At 44.8% G+C, this 23277-nt stretch overlaps 1 long non-coding RNA gene and 1 other non-coding gene across 2 annotated transcripts in view; both read left to right on the top strand.

The window, feature by feature from the left end:
• On the top strand, positions 457–534 carry MIR146A (microRNA 146a). The gene has a single exon (NR_038590.1). It is a non-coding gene; the product is annotated as a microRNA 146a (primary transcript).
• The window catches only part of LOC106506539, a 162165-nt gene continuing 151168 nt past the window's right edge, over positions 12281–23277 (top strand). The window contains exon 1 of the long non-coding RNA XR_002339703.1: positions 12281–12611. This is a non-coding gene — a long non-coding RNA (uncharacterized LOC106506539). The remainder of the gene's footprint in view (positions 12612–23277) is intronic.

The raw sequence follows: 23277 nt of genomic DNA, 5'->3' as shown, positions 1-23277 counted from the left end.
GCTCAGTCACATTTGACTAGGACATGAGGTCGTATACCAGGTAGCTGGGGTCTCTGTGATAACCTCAGAGATCCTATTACTAAAGAAGAGGGGAGAGCAGAGGTAGGGTCAGCAATTAGCCATGTCTGCCATAGATGGCCTCTATGAGGAAGTGACATTGAAGGTGAGAACCTGAGGATGTTAGTGTAAAGAGAGGGAAGAGCTTTCCAGGCAAGGGGAGAGCATGTGTAAGGGCCAGAAGGTGGGAAAGCTCAGCTATGTTTAATGGTCTTTGATGATGTGTGAAGCACATCCAGCAGATGCTAGGGACTCACATGAGTGTCAGGACTAGACCTGGTCCTGGGAAGCAGCTGCTCTGGGTTTACCTGGCTTTTCTCTCTTGTATCTTACAGGGCTGGGTCAGGCCTGGACCGAGAGGAGGGGGGCTTTGTGCCAACTCTGGAAGGCCTATGTGTATACTCAGCTTTGAGAACTGAATTCCATGGGTTGTGTCATTGTCAGACCTGTGAAGTTTAGTTCTTCAGCTGGGATATCTCTATCATCATGGACTCGAGGGACATCGGAGAGAGCAGATCCAAGGTCGGCTGGAGAATTTGGAAGACCGGAGACAGAAGGGCCAAGTCTCAGGCTCTGCAGGAATAGGGAGGGTGGGTTCAGGGGAAGAGCACTTGTTTAACTGTGAGAAGACTTGGACTCTAGCTGAACGGGGTTCCAACTAGCTAAATGAATGCTTGAGGCAAGTCATTCTTGCTGCTGCTGCTTCTCCTAGTTTATTGATGACTCACAACGTTCCAGGTACTGTACTAAGTGCTTTCCATGCTGTTATAGGAGACTCTTGGGGAAAATGACTTTAATGAAGCTTGAGACACTTGGCACTGTCACGTAGTGATTTTTTTCCCTCTTCATGGGCTCAGATGGAATTAGCAGAATGTGACAAGGAGATGGACTGCTGAGCTAACTGGTCCCTTTTTAAGATGAGAAACAAGAACATATCCCTCTTATGGGTCCCTGCTCCCTTTATGTAAATTTCTACTTTCCTGCCTATTGTAAATACATTAGGGCAACATGGTAACTTTGTATTCCAAGTAGCAAAAGGAGGTTGTGAGAAGACCTTACTATGATCCCCAGTTTCTCCCAGAGAAAAGGGATACAAGGGTTTTGAAGCTCCTCTCCTGTTGCTGTTTTGGTCAGCTGTATACTGTGGGTCACGCCCTCTGTTCTCCTCTGTTACCATCAGGGGAAGCCCAGGGTTCTTACCTCTTGGGAGCTCATCTTTGAGGGGCTTGGTGCCCTGAAATGTCCATCTCCTCATGTCTACAAAATGCAAGTGTGATCTGGCCCAGAGAGGGGAGGCAGGCACAAAGTGGGAGGCCCACAGCACATGTCTTCTCGCTGTCTTCTCAGTGACACTGTTTCCTGAGTGACCACTACATGCTGGGCACAGGGCTCAGTATATTTTGTGTATGATCTCAGTGTATTGCACATCAAGGCTTATCTGAAAATTGAGGACAAATTAATGAAAGATGTCAACTAAAGAAGTAAACAGCTTTATATGATGCAAAGGGGTGCTTGGTCCTTCTAAAGGCCCCCAGCTTGGGTATTGGACGTGGGTGGCTCTCCGGGCTGTACTGATGCTATCGAGGGCTGCCGCCGTCTCTCTCAGTCTGCCCACTTCCACCCTTTGCTCACGCCCTTTAACCAGTGACTCATTCTAGAACCAGAATACTGGTGAAACTCAGCTGAGACCAGAGACCAGTGTCTTTCATCCTAGATGCTAGAGAAAATCCAGAATTTACTTGAGAAGCTCCAAATGCTCTGGGCTTCAGACCATCTGGGTTTTGAACAAGGACTTAGACCATAGACTCAGACTTAACTCAAAATGCTCATCCTTATTATAGGTGAATCCTTCCTAAAACAAACCTGGTAAATGAAATATGGGACACAAATACACACACACACAATTAAAAAAAAATAACCCAGTGGATCTGTGAGGAGGGGGGAAAAATTCACTATATGAGAGAATGTTTCATTTTCTGAGAGGATTTTTATTAGGTAATAGGCAATTCCATTAAGTAACACATTTCCCCAGGACTTTTTTGGTATTTGCTTTATCAAAACTTATTTATCCAAAAATAGCATGAATTATAGGATTCAATTTATGTAAAATTATAAATGCATAAACAAATACGTGCTTTGAAAGATGCAGGTCAGTTTATTAACAGAGTTTGTCTTTGGGGTGGTGGGTATTAAGATGTGTTTTCCTTTCTTTGATTTCCCTCTAGTGTTTGCTCTTTACACTGAGCATGTTTAACTAAAACAATAAAGTTACTGAAGGTGACTTCACACACAATCATGATGAATCTAGACAAGTGCTAGTGCTGTGCATTTGGTAGAAGTTATGTTGCAAGGGTGTGTCATGCAAGAGTGTAGGGAAGTTCTGGACGTGTTCAGTGAGGGAGGTGGGCATAGAGAATTATACAGTGTGATTGTTTTTCCAGAGGGAAGTGTCTGTGTATGGAGTCCAGAGGATGGTGGTAAGGGAGCAGGTGATTGTTCCCTCTTATTTCTGCTTTTCTGTCTAAATAAAAAGGAAAAGACCCTTCAGTGTATATATGCTACTTTCTAAGAATCCATCTATCGTGTAAACCAGTGGTTTCCAACTAAGTTTCCTAGACAGCAGCGTCAGGATCACTTGGCGACTTGTTAGAAGTGCACATTAAGGCCCCACCCTCATTGTGCTGAATAAGGAACTCTGGGCATGGGGGCCATCAATTCCTGTTTTAACAAGCCCTTTGGCTGAACTGTGGGTGTCAATCAAGGGACATCCCCACTCTACCAAACTGAAATGCACCTGATATTGACATGAAAGATTCTGGCCACTCCTCCCAGTGCCAGTGTAGATATTCCATAAAACTGATCTCTGAGAGATGAAGGGCAGGACCACAAACCTCAAGATCCTTACCAGTGATCATTCCACCGGTGAGTAGTAGATCTCTAAGTGGTTGTTGGTCCCCCCCCCCCCCCCCCCCCGCACTCACAGCATACAGAAGTTCCTGGGCCAGAAACTGAACACATACCACAGCAGTAACTAGAGCCACAGCAGTGACAACACTGGGTCCTTAAACCACCAAGTTACCAGGGAACTTGATTTTTAAGGTTCAAATTTTAGGTGCATAAAATTAGCTGAAGTGGTTATTAACTAAGGCAGGTTATGAAGTGATGCCCTTTACCTGCAGACACAGTATCTCCTGTTTTCACCATCACCCAAGGGATTCCATCAAGGAAGTCTGAGAACAACATTTTAAGCAATGATTTTAGGCTTCTCCAGACTCTTTTCCCCCTGTATCCTTACTTATGTTTCTTCTTTCCCTCTCATTCTTTCCCTTCCTTCTGCGATCCATGGGGTCTCAAGAGCATAATTCATCATCTTTTCGGCTCTGTGCTTGGGAGAGAACAGGTCAGATGCTCTTGGAGAGGTGCCTTGGGAGTAATAATAATAATAGTGGAAGTATTGATTATCCATCCTTAGATAACAGGGGGAAGTCATGATTTAACAACTTGCGTTGCTGGGACATTGTGGGTAGCTGGACACACACTCAGTAGTTGCTGTCCATCTACTTGCGAGGCTGCTAAGACTCAGTGATTTAGGGACACAGTGGTTTCTTACGTCCTCTTAGCTGTCACACCCCTGTTAGTTGAGGTGGAGATTTCTGCAGAGAGATAGAACTAATAGGATTATATGTACGTAGATATTTATTATAGGGAATTGACTCGTGATTATGGAGTCTCACCTGGCAAGTCTCATGATCTGCAGGGTGAGGCAGCAAGCGGGAGACCCAGGAGAGCTTATGATGTCTGAAGGCCTGAGATGCAGGAAGACCAAGGTGTAGTTCTAGTCCAAAGGCCAGCAGGTTCAAGGCCAAGAAAGAGCTGATGCTTCAGTTCGAGTTCAAAAGCAGGGGGAAAAATGTCCTAGCTCAGCAGTCAGGCAGGATGAGTTCTGTCTCACTCCCAGGAAGTCAGCCTTCTTGTCTACTGTTCAGAAGGTCAGGCCATCAAGGATTGGATAAGGCCCACCCACACTAGGGAGGGCAGTCTGCTTTACTCAATCTACCAATTCCAGTGCTAATCTCATCAAAAACTTCTTCACAGACATACCCAGGGCAAGGTTTTGTCCAAATCTCTGGGTACCTTGGTACCCAGTCAAATTGACATGTAAATTTAACCTTCACAATTCCTTTTTCATATTTTTTCACATCTAGACTCTCTTGCCTCTTTTATGATAATATTTCAGAGCTTGGGTGTCTGGTTGGCAGAGGGTATTGAAATATGCTCTGATAGGTTGGGCATCAGGCATCTTGCCCAGTTCCTCTTTGTTCTTCTAGGCATTAAGGTGCTTTGAGGAACTGTTTTTGAAGGAAGTCCTACTCCTACCTCCTGGGGCAGCCCTTCCAAGTAGAAGAGCTCGTTTTGATTTTTCCTTTCCTGGGAAAGGGAAAGAATATAATTACAACTTTCCTATGTTAGGTGTTTACAATGCTTCAGGTATCATCTACAAAGGAAGATATCTCCATTTTCTAGATGAGAAAACTGAAGCTCTGGAGGTTATATATATTGCTTCAGTTTCACAGGCTCTCAAGTGTCCCAGCCAGGATGTTATCCAAGACTGCTTAATCAGAGCCTATGTTCTTTTCACTAAAGTTTGTGCTGGCTTTACAGTGTATAAAGCACTGTAACACACGTTATTATATTTGCTGAACATAGCTTTCCCCAGGGATGTTGAGAGTAGAGCCATAATTTTAGAGATGGAAAAATGGCGTCTTCAGAAGTTTGCACATTTTGTCTCCTATGTTGTATAGCTAGCTATGAAGCGAAACCTCAAATCCAAAACCTTTAAAAATATAATTTTTATCTGGAAAATCCATAAGAATACACGTAAACTTAGAAGGTAGGAAAAAAAAAAGTTCCCCAGACTCAGTTTCTCTAGTGTGACTGAAAACAAAATAGTATGCATTGCAGCCCACTCTGACTGATTTCCCCACCTATGTCTTTGGTAAGCATGAAGGGGCTCCTATACATGACCCCCTGGGACACAGTTATGCTTTAAAATATATTAAGATTACACTGATGGCAGCTTTTAAGAAACCATACTGTATTTTTGCCCCAGATTTTGCAATACAACTAAGACTGGCCAGATTCCATTTGCCTCTGGGCAAAAACTGTGTTTCCTTTTTTAAAAAATTTAGCTTATTTTTATTATAAGAGTAGTAAGAGTTTATTGCGGAAGAATTCTGAAAATGCAGAAAAGTAAAAGAAAAAAGTTTAAAATATCAAAAAAATTATTATGCAATATAGTTTTTTTTTTAAAACAGGGAATTTGGAAAATTAAGAAAATTATCATAAAGCAAAAAAACTCCAAAAGTTTATAGATTACCATTTTGACTTCTTTCTTTCTTGTTTTTTTTGGCCACACCCATGACATGAGGAATTTCCCAGGCCGGCCAGGGATTGCACCCACGCCTCAGCAGCAATGTGGGGTCCTTCACCCACTGTGCCACAGCTCGGACTCCTTGGCTTATTTCTTTTCATTTTCAATTTAATAAATACAGTTGAGATCATCCCTTCAGTGTAATTTGTATATTTACATATGTGTGTGTGTTCTGTTTTTCTGTTATTTAATGTTTTGTCATAAGTATTTTCTCATGTCCTTATATGATCTGCTGCTCCCCTCCCTACAATATATCTGTCTTTATTTCCTTTTTTTTTTTTTTGGTCTTTTTAGGGTCATACCTGTGACATATGAAAGTTCCCAGGAAAAGGTTTGAATCAGAGCTGCAGCTGCTGGCCTACACCACAGCTCACAGCAATGCCAGATTCTTAATCCACCGAGAAAGGCCAGGGATCAAACCTGTGTCCTCATGGGTACTAGTTGAGCTCATTAACTGCTGAGCCACGACAGGAACTCCTGTCTTAATTTCCTTTTAATCTTTTGCTTACATCAATTCAGGCATTATTTGTGATGACTTATAAGAGTATTTTTTTTAAAGCCTAGTAGATTCTTATTAATGTGTAATGGTGCTAGTGTTAAGGATTTATTATGTGCCAAGTTCTAGTTCAACACTTTGGACAGATTTTCATTAAAATGACCATTCGTGTTATTATTCCCATTATACAGATGAGACCACAGAGGCCCAGAGAGGTTAAGATAAGTAACAGGATGCACTCACTTTATTGAGCGAATCATCCAGCTTACGGGGCCTTATACAAATAGGCTTTTATTTTTTTCTCATCCAGTCTGCATATGGGCAGCTCTTGATACTGGTTTGGAAGCTCCGTGACATCAAGACTGCCATCCCTTCAGTGCTCTTCTCCATGCCTCTTGGTTTCAAATGGCTGCAGCAGGGAGTTGCCATCATGGCTCAATAGCAATGAACCCAACTAGTATCCATGAGGACATGGGTTTGCTCCCTGGCTTCAGTCAGTGGGTTATGGATCCAGCATTGCTGTGAGCTGTAGTGTAGGTCACAGAGGCGGCTTGGATCCTGTATTGCTGTGGGTGTGGTGTAGGCTGGCAGTTGCAGCTCCAATTTGACACCTCTCCTGGGAACTTCCACATGCAGAACATGAGGCCCTAAAAAGCAAAGCAAAATAAAATGAAATAAAATAAAATAAAATAATGGCCGCAGCAGTTCTAGACTTCACATCCCAATTCAGGGCAGGAAGAGTGTGAACCGATGGTGATGACTCACCACTTTTGCCCCCTTTTCAGGAAAAAACATTTTCTTCCCAGAATTCTCTTCTCCACTCAGTAGAATCCACTCATGAATTATTGTGTTTACATGAACACTGCCAACTGAAGAAGAGGCTGGGAACTAAAACTTACTAACCTTTGGAATAGAAGTTGACTAGATGAGAGGGATTTGGTAAGGACTGTTGGATCAGTGGCAAACACAAGGTATTTACCGAGGTAAAGTGTTGGTTTTATCTGACCCAAGCAGCCACTTTCATATGGGTGCTATCATCTGTCAGTTGGGAATTGCTGTTTCTCACATCTCTGGCCTAGGCTCGAAGTGGCCCAGAGTCTGTCAAACCTCATCTCTCACTGAATATAACATCATCTAACACATGCTAACATTTTTCATCAATATTAGGGTCATAGCAAAGTGCTGTTAAAATAGAAGTGGTTTTCATACATTATTTATCTGCAGTGTGTCCTCCGAGTCATTTACTGGAGAGCTGTCTCCTTGGGATTTATAAACTGGGTAACAAATCTGTGGCTCACTGGGTTCATATGTTCAGGCTGCGGCAGTGAGAGAGGACTATCTGTGAGCTGTTTGGAGTTGCTGCATCTCTTTTCTCCGCCCTGAGTGAGTTCATCGAGAGCCCGGTTGCAGGTGAGCTGAACTAGGGCCTGCACAGTGGCAAGGCTGAAAATGATGGCTGTATTTCACTTCTTGGAAATATGGCTTTCTCTAATTAGTAGGGGATGCAAAAAGGATCCATTATTTATTTACTGAAAACTTGCAGTTGTGGTTCTTTCTAGAGCAGAGTCTAAAATAGCAATTAATAGGAGTGTTTTATTCAGGGCTGGGACTGGGGTGAGGTGAGTGAGGTGCTTAGGATATAAAATTTAAGGGATGTTTGTTCTCATGGTTGTGTATTACTTGGACAGCCCTGGGTTTATTTGTCCTCACTAGTTGCTAATATTTAAAAATTGGAATAGTTATTTAACCAAGACTTTTTGATCACTTCTATATGCCTTGCACTATTCTAGTCCCTGGGGATGCAGTAATGAGTGAAATATTCATTATTGTCCTCATGGTACTGATATTCTAGTAAAGGGGAGATTTCATATAGAAATAGGGATTTTGATTCTTACTGTATCAGAAGAACTGACAACTGTTTTCCTTATGGTAGCTATCACTCAGATCTGGGGAACGCTGCTTCCACCTAGTCGAGGCATAAACTCATCACACTCCCCACCACTCTTTATTGTATCATTTTATCCTCATGGGATCTCTATGAGTATATGCTGTTATTATTATTTTTATTGCCATTTTGCTGATGAAGAAACAAATACTCAAAGAGGTAAAGTGACTGGCCCGGGGTCTTCTAGCTATGAAACGTAGAGTGGTATATGAACCCAGTTCTACGCAACTTGAAAGGTTGAGATTTTTGCCACTGTGCAGAGCAGTGATTTAGGGGGCAGAAACACAGAAATATCAGCAAGCTAAAACATTTAGCCCATTTAAGATCAAATTCAAGAGGGTATCAGCAGGAAACAGATGGCACCCTCAAATTAGGGTAACTCAAGCAGCGTTTCGTAAAGAAACTATTTACTGAGTTGTGGGCAGAGTGTAGGGAAACTGCAAGGCGTAGCGCAGAACCTCAGATTAGTAATAGTAGGGCACGTTTGCCACTCCAAGCCTCTAGGCAGATGAGGGGTGGGCTGCTGGAGTCGGGGAGACAGGACTGTGGAGGGGCTGCCATACTTGAGCCGAGAACTTTGGAGACAGCCGGCCTTAGGGGATCCCACAGGGAGGGAACTTGGAGAATAAATACCCAAACCTCACCAAGTCCTCTCTAATCCTTCCCATGCATCTCTTGCCAGTGCCAAACCCAACTGGAAGTCCATTGATACATCCCTCCAGGTTTAGGGGCTACACAGCAGGGTGGAGCACAGTGGAGAGTGGCTTGGGAGGGGCAGATTAAGGCACCTAGCACAAGGGGCAGGTCAAAGCCAAGGGCATTTTAGCAGACAGGAGGTGATGATGGGTAGGGGAAGAGATTAAGATAATGGTGGATCCAAGGTCAGGGGGTTCTCTTTTTCCTTCTCTCTCCTTGTCAGCCATGTTCAGCCACCTTGTCTACTAGAAACATCATTGATTCCATGTCAGAGATTTCTCCAGTTTGTAACGCTGGGCTTGAAACTTGTCTTGATGACTTCCCAAATGGATAAAATGCTGAACTCTGCAGAAAGGTACCTTCTTTCAGTTTTTCAGAAGGGTGGCATAGCACATTGAGCCCTACCTGTAGAAAGCTATGTCTTCAAACATCCAAGACAGGTCTGTCTGTTTTTGACTTTTTCCTCTAAAGTCTATTTGGTTTAATCCTTCTTGTTAAACCCTGTATATCCTGATAAATGGAGCCATATATTACCACCACTAAAAATCATTTGCTTGGCTTGCTTTCAGAATTCTGTTTCTGAAATCAACTGAACCATGGCTTCAGATCTTTAGTGGCTTTTAATCAGTGTGTTTCAATCATCTTTACAGTGACATTTCCCACAGCCCATCCCAGAGTCTTTATGAATATCCCTGTCAGTATAAGTAACAGTAACAAAATCAGGAACACTTAGCTAATACAGTAACAATTCAAATAGTCTATATACCTAGTATATATGGTTCAGAAACAGTGTGCTTTTGAGAATACACAGCTGCAGGGAGGGACATAGAATTGCTGGGTGAGAGGAGTGTGGTATCATAATTAATTTAGGGAACAGTTGTGATGCCATTGGTTGTGTACCCACAAGCCTTTCCCCTTGTTAATAGAACCCCAGTATTGTTCAGAGATAGGTAAGTCATGTGCTTCAAAGGGGGCTGGGCTTTCCAGTCCCATTGAGAAAGTCATTTGTCCCTTCCAGGCTGGATTATCTTGTCCCCTTTGTCAATGATTGGATTAGCAGGAGTGTGGAATGCAGTTCTAGTAGGATGTGAGAAATCTGCTGTGGATGTTTCTAGAATAGGTTCTTGTTGCTAAAAAGAATCGCCATAAGAAGAAGTTGGCTCTTCTTTTACTGGACAGTATCATAGCAGCTTGTGATGCTTAGAACTGTGGCATCCAGGTAATGATATAAAGGGACCCAGGTCTTATACTGGGGGTGGGAGAGTGCAAAGATGCTTTAGGATGTCATAATTCAGTTAACCTACCTTGGGTCTTATTATATGACACAGTATGTTTCTAATAGTTTATGCCACAGACATAGGTGACTCAGATCTTTATGCATCCTAGAGATGCATGAAATTTGGGAGTTTAAGGGAAGGGTAACTGATGATTTTAACACTTCGTTTTCTTAAAAGCTTTTTTTTTGAGTTCCAAAAGTAATACATAAATGTAAATATTTAATAAAGATGTAAAAGTTAATAATAGAGACTGAAGTAAATCCCTGCATTCTCATCACAAGGAAAATATTTTGTTCTTTTTCTTTTCTTTTGTATCTATATGAGATGATGGATTTCCACTAAACTCAATGTGGTAATTATTTCATGATGTATATCAGTCAAATCGTTATGCTGTATACCTTAGACTTACACAGTGCTGTATGTCAATAAAACTGGAAGGAAAAAAATAGAAACTGGAAGTCTCCTATAACTCTACACCTTCTACCAACGTATGTTAACATAATGTTAAAAAAATAGGATCCAAGTAGACATACTTAACAGAACATCTTGGATGTCTTTACATGAATAATGTGGATCTACCTCATTTTGTTTGTTTGTTTCTTTAGGGCTGCACCCCCGCAGCATCAGGCAGTTCACAGGCTAGGGGTCAAATCAGAGCTACACCTGCCGGCCTATACTACAGCCACAGCAACGCTGGATCTGAGCCACAACTGTGACATTCAGCACAGCTCACAGCAACGCCAGATGGTTTAACCTACTGAGCAAGGCCAGGAATCTAACTTGAATCCTCATGGCTACTAGTCGGGTTCATTGCTGCTGAGCCACAATGGGAACTCCTGTACCTCATTCTTTTTAGCAATTGTGCAATATTCCAAAGTATGGATATGTCCTACATATAAAGACCTGAGATATGTGGTGCTTTTAAAAAATGTGATCCCTGGGTAACTATATTAATTTCTGCCTTCCATTCTCTGCCTTTAGTCATTTCCAGCAAGTTTGGCATTGTTCAGAGAGGCATGAACAGGTAGAAGGCATGGAGCACAGTGGAAGGGACCCAGGATTTGTGGTCCGGCAGTTAGGGCTGGGATTCAGCCCTACTATGTACTAGCTGTGCCATCCTGGAAAGTGATTACACCATTTATGTCTCAATTGTCTCATGCTGCCCCCCTCCCCCGCCAAAGATAATAAAACCCACCTCTTAAAGTTGTTTAAGTGTTAGAAATAACGTATTAAATCACCCACCACCTAGAAGATAGTCAATGAGTGACAGGGATTGTTCTAGGAAAGGCACCTCCTCCATGGTCTAGTGTAACTGTTCTTGGTTGTCCTCCCTGAGGACACAGTGAGCAAATATGCACAGATCCCTGTTAGCCTAAAATAATTCCTTGAAATTACTAAGCAGTTGTCCTCTAAGTGGTGCAGAGTAGATCCATGGAAACAAATCATCAAAAGTGTGTCTGAGATAAATAAATAAATAAATAAATAAATAAATAAATAAATAAATAGAGTTCCTGTTGTAGCTCAGAGGAAATGAATCTGATAAGCATCCATGAGGACGCAGGTTCGATCCCTGGCCTTGCTCAGTAAGTTAAGGATCTGGCGTTGCCATGAGTGTGGTGCAGGTCACAGAGGCGGCTCGGATCTGGCATTGCTGTGGCTGTCGCATAGGCCAGTAGCCACAGCTCTGATTTGACTCCTAACCTGGGAACCTCCAGATGCTGTGGGTACAGCCCTAAAAAGACAACAAACAAAACCCCAAAAAGTGTGTTTGTGTCAATCTTATAAAGGAGATAACTTCATCATTTAACCTTCATTTCATGAACAGAGGCTGCAGACATAGTAGGAGTAATTTAAAAAATAGGCCAAGAAAAGACACCATCGTAGGAAAATCTCAGTAGGCTAGAGTGGCAGGTTAAATTAAACAGTGAAATTTATTAGGGAAAAATGTAAAATTTAACCATTTGATTCCTTTTCTTTTTTTTTTTTTTGCACAATATAGGGTGGGAGAATGTGATTTTATTTATTTGTTTATTTGTTTTTAAATGATTTTAATTTTTTCCATCATAGTTGGCTTACAATGTTCTATCAATTTTCTACTGTACAGCAAAGTGACTCAGTCACACATACCTACATACACTTTTTTCTCACATTATCATGCTCCATCACAACGGACTAGATACAGTTTCTAGTGCTATACAGCAGGATCTCATTGCTTATCTATTCCAAAGGCAATAGTTTGCATCTATTAATCCCAGATTCCCAGTCTATCCCACTCCTTCCCCTTCCTCCTTGGTAACCACAAGTCTGTTCTCTAAATCCATGAATTTCTTTTCTGTGGAAAGGTTCATTTGTGCCATATATTAGATTCCAGATATAAGTGATATCATATGGTATTTGTCTTTCTCTTTCTGACTTACTTCACTTAGTATGAGAATCTCTAGTTCTATCTACGTTGCTGCAAATGGCATTATTTTGTTCTTTTTTGTGGCTGAGTAGTATTGGAGAATGTGATTTAATAGTAGGTGTGAAAATGGTTTAGGTTTTGTGTGGCCAAGACTCACTGTGAAACCATGGTGCGATCCAGCTGCCTAATCAAGCAAATGGAACCTTAGTCCTTATAAAGTGAAGCAGGAAATTCAAAATGAGGAACATGATGCCTCCACTTCGTTTGCCTTCGCTGGACCCCATGCTGTAACTCCAGGATGACAGGTAAGTGGCTTGCAGGCTGAGGCCTCATGTTTGCATGCTTATGGCAGGTAACACAAAATCATCATATCCCATTGCACTGAGACATAGTCTCTGAATCCTTCTCAACATAGTCTTTAAGGCAGCTGATGTTTTTGAATGGAGGTGGCATGCAAGATGAAACCTGTTTGTAGCTGGTGGACTGCAGCCCACTCCTATGATCTCCCTCTAAGATGCATCTCGTGCTTAAATCCCATGTTCCAACCCTTTTCCAGCCTCAACTGATTAGATATGAACCCAAGTTCCACCAATCTGTAGGCTGCTTAAAGAGCTTTATCCAAACTAGAACAATTTTCCTTATTTCATTTCTTTTGGGATTTTGAACTGGGAAAAAAAGAGCAAATCGAGCAGTTGTGGCAGGCCCAGAAGACACTGTAGAGGCTAAGAGGGGACATAAGGAACATAGGAAAACAGAAGCAAGAATGAGGAAGCAGAAGCTATGAGGTGGAGTCAATGTACAAGGGAAGAAGGGCTAAGGAACTAGCGGGTGGCAGCAGAGATGGTGGAAGAAGAGGCAAAGAACCCTGAGAGCAGATGTCACCCTGAAACTAAGGGACCAGCGAGATCTCCTGTCCTGTAGGTGGTGATCCAGCTACACTGCCATCTCTGCTCTTACCAAGAGGCCTTATCAGCCTGGGGTCCAGTCAAGCCGGCCAGAAACCTGGGGTTCCTCTTTTTCTTAGGCCCACTATAAACACCACCTCTTGCTTGAGGTGGCCTGAGGGTTCCTTGTAATCCCAAACATCTACTTAATGTTCCTTGTCTAGTCCTGGGTTCCATATTGGCAAATCAGAGCAGGTCCCAAAACGAGAGACCAGAATGGTAAAGAAGCCTGGGAATCTCACACAGAAGGAGTTCTCAAAGTTGCGAGGGTGTTTGTCCAGAGCAGTGATTCTTGAAGTATGATCCCCAAGCAGCAGCGGTGACAGTGGCACTGTGGAGATGTGAATGTCTGGGCCCACCCCTGGCCTACTGAATCAGAAACTCTGGGGGTGGGGCCCAGTGCTCTGTGGTTTAGCAAGCTTTTCACATCAAATACATGCTCAAGTTTGAGAACCAATGGCCTAGAGAAGACCAAGGCACAACAGGACGACTTGCTGTCAGGGCAGGTGTGAAATGAGACCCTTGAGGACAGGCTAAAACTAGAGCTAGACAACTTGTGGAGACACAGTTCAGGGAGAGCTTTGCAAGCAGTTAGTGCGGTTTGAGAATGGTTTGGGCCTGCTGGGGAGGGAGTTGCTTGTCCCTGGTGGTGTTCAAGGAGGGTGCTGTGTGCTCACCAGTTGGTAGCTCTTGTAGAGGGCCGTGAAGTCTATAGGAGGGAGGAGACTGAAAGAGGAAGCGTGAGTGAGGAAGGCTCTGTAAGTCAGGTAGAGCAATGGCGGAGTGGTGTCCTAGGCCCCTCATTGCCGGTGATGGTGAGGTGGGGCCGTAACACACTAATCGTGTGTCTAGGAGTTTCCCGTGGAGCTTCTTGCCATAAGAGGCAGATCTACAAATCTGGTCTGTCATGAAACAAATTGTAACATCTAGGACTGGGGTCCCACTTTGGGATTTGCTTAATATCCCTATCTCTAGATTCTAGCACCTGATTAAACTATCTTAAGCAAAGGCAGAGACTCTAATATTGGGGCAAACAGGTGGACAAGCCTGGGGTATGGATCCCTGGGCACTATTTCTAGGGCCTGATGATGTTTCAGTCCCCTTTTCTAGGTGTGCATGCGTTCGTGTGTGTATGTGCGTGTGTGTGTGCATGCGTGTGGTGCATGTTGTAGGAGTCTGGGGGCAGGGCTGACTTTATGAGGGTTTGGTATCTAAGCTTACTCTTGGAGGGAGGGGCCAGTAGGTCTGGACAGCGTCAATGATAGGCCAGTGCTGGGTGCCCTTTTAGTTCTCAACTCTGTTCTGGAAGACATAGGAGGCTGGCCTGGGGATATGGATGCTGGACCGCTTCCTGCTGCTCTGAGTCTGACTTTTATCTCTTTCTTAAGGTGCCGTCATTCTCCCAGCTCCTTCCCATCTGTTGGGTAAAGATGATGGGAAACCAATGAGCTGCTGGATCCCCACATCTGAGCATGGGACAGGATGGGGATTGCAGGTCCTGGGCATGCAGGTCATAGGCCCAGGGGCCCCAACTCCTTGGCTTTTCCCCCTTTCTTCTGGGGCCTCTGCTCAGCGAGCTTCTGAGGGAAATGTCAGACTCATTCAGCTTTAGTAATCCTGCCGCTTTCCAGTTTAGGGGAACAAACTTAATGTTTACCATTATTATTATGACTATTTTTACCATTATTATTATGACTATTTAATTAATTTATTTTTGCTTTTTGGGGCCACACCTGCGGTATATGGAAGTTCCCAGGCCAGGGGTTGAATTGGAGCTACAGTTGGTGGCCTACACCCCACCCACATCAATGCCAGATCTGAGCCGTGTCTGCGACCTACACCACAGCTCATGGCAACCCCGATCCTTAACCCAGTGAGTGAGGCCAGGGATCGAACGTGCATCTTCATGGATCCTAGTCAGGTTTGTTACCACTGAGCCAGGATGGGAACTCCCTATTATGACTCTTATTATTTAACTTCTAGAAGCCATTCTCTTACAAACTTAGCACGGTCTTGGCTGTCTGCTGTTTTGGTCAGGAGACAAGGGATGGGGCTGGCTGAAAAGGCAAGTTCTTCCTGGGATCTGCTGGGCAAGCAGAGCAAGGCCGAGTGCCTAGACTGTACTGTCAGGTCCCCTGGCAGGCGCTCAGGTGTCAGAGCTGATTTCTGTGCTTCCTGGTTGCTGGTTCTCTCTGGCCTTAGTTCCTGGTTTTCCCTCTCCCTGGCCTGGAGTTTAAAGATTTGGTGTGAAGGCTTTGGTGCGTTGCTCCTCTGAGCCTCTGTCAGCCAGGTCCGGCATCTCTGATGCATGGAATTTTTTGAAAACATCCTTATCAGTCAACTCCTTGCTGGCCTATGCAGGTTTAGGTGTGTCCATTCCCAGGGAAACGCACCACTTCTTTTTTTTTTTTTTGTCTTTTTGTTGTTGTTGTTGTTGCTATTTCTTGGGCCGCTTCCGCGGCATATGGAGGTTCCCAGGCTAGGGGTTGAATTGGAGCTGCAGCCACCGGCCTACGCCAGAGCCACAGCAACGCGGGATCCGAGCCGCGTCTGCAACCTACACCACAGCTCACGGCAACGCCGGATCGTTAACCCACTGAGCAAGGGCAGGGACCGAACCCGCAACCTCATGGTTCCTAGTTGGATTCGTTAACCACTGCGCCACGACGGGAACTCCCTCACCACTTCTTGAATCTCTCCATTTCATTCTTAGATGGTTCTAGAGAGAAGAGCAGAACTGAAATTTGTGGTCAGGGCTGTTTGAATTGACATCTACTGGACTCCTAACCGCAAATTCCTCTTTCACTTAAAAGTCCTATGGATTATTAATCTCGGGCTGTTTTTCAACATTTCTCTTAGGGTTAGGTTTCCAGCAGCCCTGGCTGGGCTGGACCCATTGTTTATGCAAAGGCATGTAAGTGTTGGAGAAATCCATTGTCACAAGAGTCAGGTAGGGGATGTACAAAGTGATTTCTTAAGTCTGGTCCTTATGCATTTGGGCTCCACACTCTCTTCCTCTCTGAAAAAGCCAATTATGCAGTTTTGGGGCCTTTTCCTCAGTGCAAGGAGAACAAGTTGGAGAAGTTACCATGTCCTGGGATAAGCCCAGCAGGTTTCTTCCTTTTCTCACTTTGCTTCTCTCCTTCCCCCACGGTTTCCTGCCTGGGGCCGGTAGAGCCAGCAGCCAGAGCTCCTGAGCCCTGTTATTTAAAATTCAGCCGTCACCATGGCAACCTGCATCCTGCTCCATTTCAACCAGAGATACAAAGAAGCAGTGAAAGGGAAAGTTTAATAAGATTTTTTTTTTTTTGAATCTCACTGACAGTGTCCGTCTTTTTGTGAAATAGAAATGTTCCATTTTTGTGGTGTTATCGAAATGCCACTCATTTTCTGCCCCTTGACTTCTGGAGGTTCAACATCACTGCTTGCTTTCTAAGGGCAGTTGATGTCACCCCTTCTCTCCCTTCAGAATTGGTGAGGGGTCTTAGCTGGCATTTCAGCTTTTTAAAAGGGTTTGGGGTTGGGTTCATGCTGAGCATGTCTCCAGCTTTCCATTCCTTTCTGTTGTCCTGACATCAAATTAGAGTCACATCAGGGTATTCAAAGCTGGAAGTGTCCTTCAAGAACACTTATTCCACAGTGCCATTTTTTGGTGTGTGTGTGTGTGTGTGTGTCTAGCAAATATTCCCTACATTATGAGAGTACTTCCTTGACTCCCCCCCTCCACCACCCATGGGGTGCTTGCTCTCTGGCTGGGTCAATCCATGTGATTCAGGTGGAGCCCAGAACTTCTCTTGACCACAGCAACGGGTTCACAGCTGAGCCTGTGTCCCAAAGCGACCAGCAAGGCCAGCCGGGGATTTTGGTCTACTACTGCTAAGAGCAAGTCCCTCTATTTTTTTCTGCTGTGGTGATGAAAAGTGGGAGCTGCTGGAGACCCCACATACAGGGAACCTGCCTGCAAAGGGACCAACACAGAGGGAAGCAGAGCTGATGGATGGAGGAGAGAGACCAGGCTTGGAGGATGTTGCTTGATGTTCCAGACCAGTGAGTCCTGAATTCACAGCTCTTCAGTTTTATGAGTAATATGTATCTTCCTTAAGGCAGTTTAGGTTGGATTTTCTGACACCTGGAAACCAGTGGCTTTGATGTTACATAACCTAAGATTTTTAGAAATGAAACAGCAGAGAGCCTGAGCAGGAAGGTACCACCCAAGGTCACAGAGAGAGGTAGCCCTGAAGGTCAGGACTCCTGATGTCCCCACAGCCTCTCAACTTGCTGTCCTTTGGTTCTCACTCTCTTTTCCCACCACAGCAGGAACGAAAGCTGAGTCAGTGGTGCTGAGCACTAACAAATGAAATTATGGTAAAGACACCTGCCCATCTACCTGCCCCAAGGATGATGCTGAGAATTTAGGGTGATATTCAAGGGAGGTCTCCATCCTCAGAAGATTTCTGTGCATTTTGTAGGTTTGGAGGGATCTCAAGACATGTGAAGCAAAGCACTAATCACAGGGCTGGGGCTGTATAGCCCTGAAACCCCAAGCTGTAGCTCACCTGAGATGAAATCTGTTTTTGAAATTCTGTAAACAGATGTAATTCATTCTTTCAACCAACACCCTTGATTTCATCAATTCCAATGAAAACATTAATTGAGGGCCTCCTATGTGCTAATCACTCTTTTAGGGACACAGACTCAGTAGTTAATATGGTAGCCTCAGTGTCTGCCCTCATGGAACTTATACTTTAGGGTGAGCATAAAAATAATCAGAGAAACACAGACTTAAGGACCGTGAATGAAAAGTCTTATGAAAAGTACCTGGTGCAGAGTTCCTGTCATGGCTCAGTGGTAGCTAACCCAACTAGTATCCACGAAGATGCAGGTTTGATCCCTGGTCTCGCTCAATGGGTTAAGGATCTGGCATTGCCTTGAGCTGTGGTAGAGATGGCAGACATGGCTTATATCTGGCATTGCTGTGGCTGTGGCTGTAGACCTCAGCTGCAGCTCCAATTTAACCCCTAGCCTGGGAACTTCCATATGCCTCAGGTACAGCCTTAGAAAGAAAAAAAAAAAGTACTTGATGCCATGAATGAGAGCCTATGATGAGGACCCATCTCATCTGCTGAGGAAAGGGATGCACTGAGCAGAGATGGGCAGAAGGAGCCAGGCAGAGTGAGGACTGTTACTTTGAATATTGGGTAGAGCCCGGGCAAAGTCAAGGGGGCCGGACTTTGAATTCACTCATGCCACTGTTGGGGGGCACCACATGCCATTGTACTTCTCTTTCAGCTGAAGAGGTCCTTTAGGTTCCTGCACCATCAGGTTCTTGGGCCATGTTAGTCCCATGAGCCTGTGAGTCAGTTATATAATCTACTTCCAACCTGGGATCCTTGGTGCTCTGGGCTCACCTCTCCACAGATTTAAATCCATTATGGGCTAACGTCGAGTTAGTCTCGCTTTGCGTGTGAGGTTAAAATGTCCCTCCATCATAACCAGACCTGCTCTTTTAAAGAGGGACGCAGACTGCCTCAAACTTAGCCAATTTCCCTTTCATTTTTTCTGTAGAAGAATGTGGCTGCAGTGAATTTTGCTGCCACTAGGGGGCAGGAACGCCAAAGCAAAGGACAAAATCCTGGGACGAGAGCAAAGAAAGCCCACGGGTAATAGTGCAGACAAGTTCGGCAGGGTTTGCGCTGGTGGTGTGTCAAGCTCCGAAGCTTAAGCTCTGTGTGTCTCGATTCGGATACACCAAGTGCGCTTACAATTATGATTCCCTTCTGCATACTCTTGATTGCTACAGATGCTAGTACCAACTGAGAAATTTTAAAAACCACCCCTTCTAGTGGGGGTGGTTCCTATTGTCTGTAAAACAAAGGAATGGGGTCTTGGCTTAGAATTTAAGCTTTGTGTCCTTCACCATGTGGAAAGGGACTGGAGGGCCCCAGTCCTTCTCAGTGTGCTGTGTAATCCTGCTTAAGAACATCCCCTCTCTGGGCCTAAAGTTGCTCCTTTATAAAAGGATGACAGGATGTGAAAAGTCTCTTGTGATTCAAAGAATCCAAGTGGTGAAGAATGTTAAGAGTGAATTCAGAACTGCCCCCTTAAATGCCTCCTTGTGGAATTTCTGATCTGGGGGGCTCTTTCCCCGAGGGAGTTCTGTTTTCCTGACTCATACCGCCTTTCATTTTAGCAGATGACTATTCTTTACCACAAAGGAATGAGGAGCTTGGGGTGGAGTTCTGGCAAGTGGTGAGAGAGATGCTCTTGGCTCTTTCAAATGACACCATGACAGTCAGAATCCTCTTTGCCTTTGATAGGGGTGAGGCATTTGGCTTTGATATGAGAGACTGGTGAATATCTGCGAGAAGCAAGTCTCTCCCTGCAACTCAAATTAAGCACTCCATTATCCTGGAATCCAGAACCTTATTGAACTGGCTCAGTGGCTGCCACCTTGAGAATAGTGTGGAAACAGGACTGCTCTGGGACTGAGGCATGATATTGAAGGCCCCTTTCTGCCTTGTCATTCTAGAATTTGATTTATGCCCAGACAAGACTATCTCTGGGAGACCCCACTGAGAAGTCTGGTACTAAGAGTAGCCTATGGGCCTGGCCCCTGAGGGCCTGTGCTGTCCACACCCACACTGCAGAATTGGGCTGGGTAGATGGTGGAAGGCTTTCCTTCCCCTGCTCTTAGCTGTGAACCATCACAGGGACCAAAAAACCCAAACAAATCAAAAGCAGCAACAACAAAACCCATATCTAAACACTTCCTTTCTCTGGCAGCACCAGTTTCTGCGATTCACAACTTAGTCCCAAAATACAGGATGGGAGAGGTCAGCTGGGGCAAGGGGAGGCTCACCTTGGATTCCTTTCGCCTGGAGAACCTTCTGGGAGCCCTCCCGCCTCCAATGAGGGCTCTCTCCCCTCCCAGCCGCTGCCATTCCCACTTAGCAGGATGTTATAGATACTTTCCCTCTCACTTAATATAGATCAGCACCATGATTTGTTTCTCTCTAAAGATTATTTTAGTGTTGACATACATTTTAATGGAAGTTCGTTTTTGGTTGGGTGGCATCAGGACCGCAACTTGTAATGATTGCAGAATATTCCAGTTATGACTGCCCCACAGTTTTAACCCGCAGCTCTCCACCCACCCCACATCCTCTTTTCATCTTGTTGGGGTGGGGGTGGGGGCAGGGCATGGCATCTCAGGGCTCATCCTCTCTAGCCCTTTCATTTTGCAGAGCAGGGACATGGCTTCTAGCTGGTGGCCGACCAGAGCTAGCATTCAGGTTTTCTGAGTGGCCACCCCTGGCAGGCTTATTGATGGTAGCCAGCAAGGGAAGAAGAGGGACCATCACACTTCAGTGCCTGGCAGTTTATAGATTGTTAAGAAAAATGCCCCCTCTTACACATTTTTATATTCTCTTTCATGTCTCTACAAGTTAGTGTCCAAAATACTGTTCCCCCTGCTTGCTCTTGGACAGATTTGGTCTGACCCTCCTTCCTCTGCCCTAAAGCGGCATTTTTAAACCCCTCCTTCCTCTCTCTCAGATCTGCTCCACCTCTGTGTCCCCCAGGATTGAATTTCCCAAAGGCGACTGCCACACAGAACCTGCAGCCCAGTCACAAGATGGCTAAATATAAACCGTTCCCACTGCAAATAAGCCTCCCTGATCATCTGCTCCTTTGTTCGGCTTATTATCCTTCCAAGTCAGGGCGCCTAGGAGGCACAGCCTCCTCCGTGCTGGGCAGGACTCAGTGTGTTCAGGTCTCACAGGACAAGCCAAACAAACTCAGCTCTGCTGGATGCAGAGTCGTTCCCGCCTCCATGGGACAGGTTCTGCTTTCCAGATAGCGCCAACAATCCCCAAGCTTTGATTTCCAAAGCAAATCACTGCGAATCACATCAATATTGGGAATAGATGCCACAGTCTGGCTGAGGGCTGAGAGCATCCAGGGATGGAGAGACAGGGAGTGTGGTGACAAATGTGCCTCATCTCCGTCTCCTCTTCTCTCTTCCCTCCCTCAGGGGAGGATGGGGAATGGGGGACAATGAGGTGGGCAGGGCATCCAGGATTCAGAACTGTACAGCCATCCTGGAACATGACAAGGAGAGACAGCGACCCCCAGAGGCACATGGTTTTAAGTGGGGACTTGGATCGTGATGTCTGATGTGGCCCTGGGTTTGGTGGGTGCTAACAGGTTAGCTGTGTATTTGCCATCTGTGATCTGGAGGAAACCAGTCTTGGTAGATAGGATTTCTTGGTATGCAGCGGGGAGCAGGTAGCTCCAGAAAGCTGGCTTAGCTGAAGCCTCAAACTGTCATGTTGATACAGCTGTAGTGTTCTGGACCCCATGAATGGCTGGTTTCTCCTTTGAGGTCCATTTTGAACCTTGGTTGATAATGCGGACAAGGTACAGGGAAGACCCTGTGTTGGAAAGGATCTAGAATGTGATGCTCTGATCCAAGGTCATGGATGACCTCTGCTGCTAATCTGATGGATTTTTGTCAGATTTTACTTACTTACTTATTTATTTATTTATTTACTTGCTTACTTACTTACTTACTTAGCCTTCCAGGGCCAAACCTGTGGGCATATGAAGTTCTGAGGCTAGGGGTCAAATCAGAGCTGCAGCTGCCGTCCTTCACTATAGCCACAGCAATGCAGAATCTGAGCCACGTCTTTGATCCACATCACAGCTCGCAACAACGCTTGATCCTTAACCCAGGGATCAAACCTGCATACTAGTTGGGTTCATAACCCGTTGCACCATAACGGGAACTCCCAGTCTTCATCTTAAATGACCCCTAATCAGCACTTGATGCCACTAGCCATTTCTTCTTTCTTGAATTATGCTCTTCACTTGGTTAAAAACACTATTCTGCTTTTCCTTCTGTCTCTTTGGTCTCTCCTTAATTTCTCTTAGGGTTCATCTTCCTCTGCCATTAAATGTTCTGGTCCTTCAAGTCTTGTCCTAGGCCCTCTTCTTTTCCCACCTTGTCTTCTCGCCCTAGGTGAGCTCATCATAGCCAGTTAATTCCCACCTATGTGGATACATTTAACATTTTTTTTTTTTTCAAGAGAAGAAGACATGGAATTCCCGTCGTGGCGCAGTGGTTAACGAATCTGACTAGGAACCATGAAGTTGCGGGTTTGATCCCTGTCCTTGCTCAGTGGGTTAACGATCCGGCATTGCCGTGAGCTGTGGTGTGGGTTGCAGACGCGGCTCGGATCCCGCGTTGCTCTGGCTCTGGCTCTGGTGTAGGCTGGTGGCTACAGCTCTGATTGGACCCCTAGCCTGGGAACCTCCATATGCCACGGGAACAGCCCAAGAAATGGCAAAAAGACAAAAAAAAAAAAAAAAAAAAAAAAAAAAAAAAGAGAGAGAGAGAGAAGAAGACATTTTAATTCTTAAGGCATAGTACAGTTTTCGGTGCCTTCTTCACTTAGTTCATCTCAATTTCCTCCAGGAAACTGCTGTAGAGGATATTGCTCATTGTTTACTGAAGAGTGGTTTATTGTAACATTTTGTCAAGGTGGGTATTAAAGAGCTGAGCCTCACTCTGAAGAATACTGAAAACAAATTGGAAACACTGTCCTCTCCTTTGGAGGCCAGTAGTGTTTGGACAGATCTGGCATCACAGTCCATTCCTTCCTTTGGCAAGTCACTAATTACAGGTTCCATATCAATAAAAAGGGAGCAGTGATAACTTTTGTCTCAGAAAAAACCTGGAAGAACTATTATCATTTTTTTTTGTCTTTTTGCCTTTTTCTAGGCCCCTTCCCACAGCATATGAAGGTTCCCAGGCTAGGGGTCTAATCGGAGCTGTAGCCACCGGCCTACGCCAGAGCCAGCAACGTGAGATCCTACACCACAGCATCTGCGACCTACACCACAGCTCACGGCAATGCTGGATCCTTAACCCAATGGGCAAGGCCAGGGACCGAACCCGCAACCTCATGGTTCCTAGTCGGATTTGTTAACCACTGAGCCATGACGGGAATTCCAAGAATTATTGATA

The sequence above is a fragment of the Sus scrofa genome, chromosome 16 (genome assembly GCF_000003025.6).
Source record: "Sus scrofa isolate TJ Tabasco breed Duroc chromosome 16, Sscrofa11.1, whole genome shotgun sequence".
Lineage (NCBI taxonomy): Eukaryota > Metazoa > Chordata > Mammalia > Artiodactyla > Suidae > Sus > Sus scrofa.
This window is presented reverse-complemented; position numbering and strand designations above follow the sequence as displayed.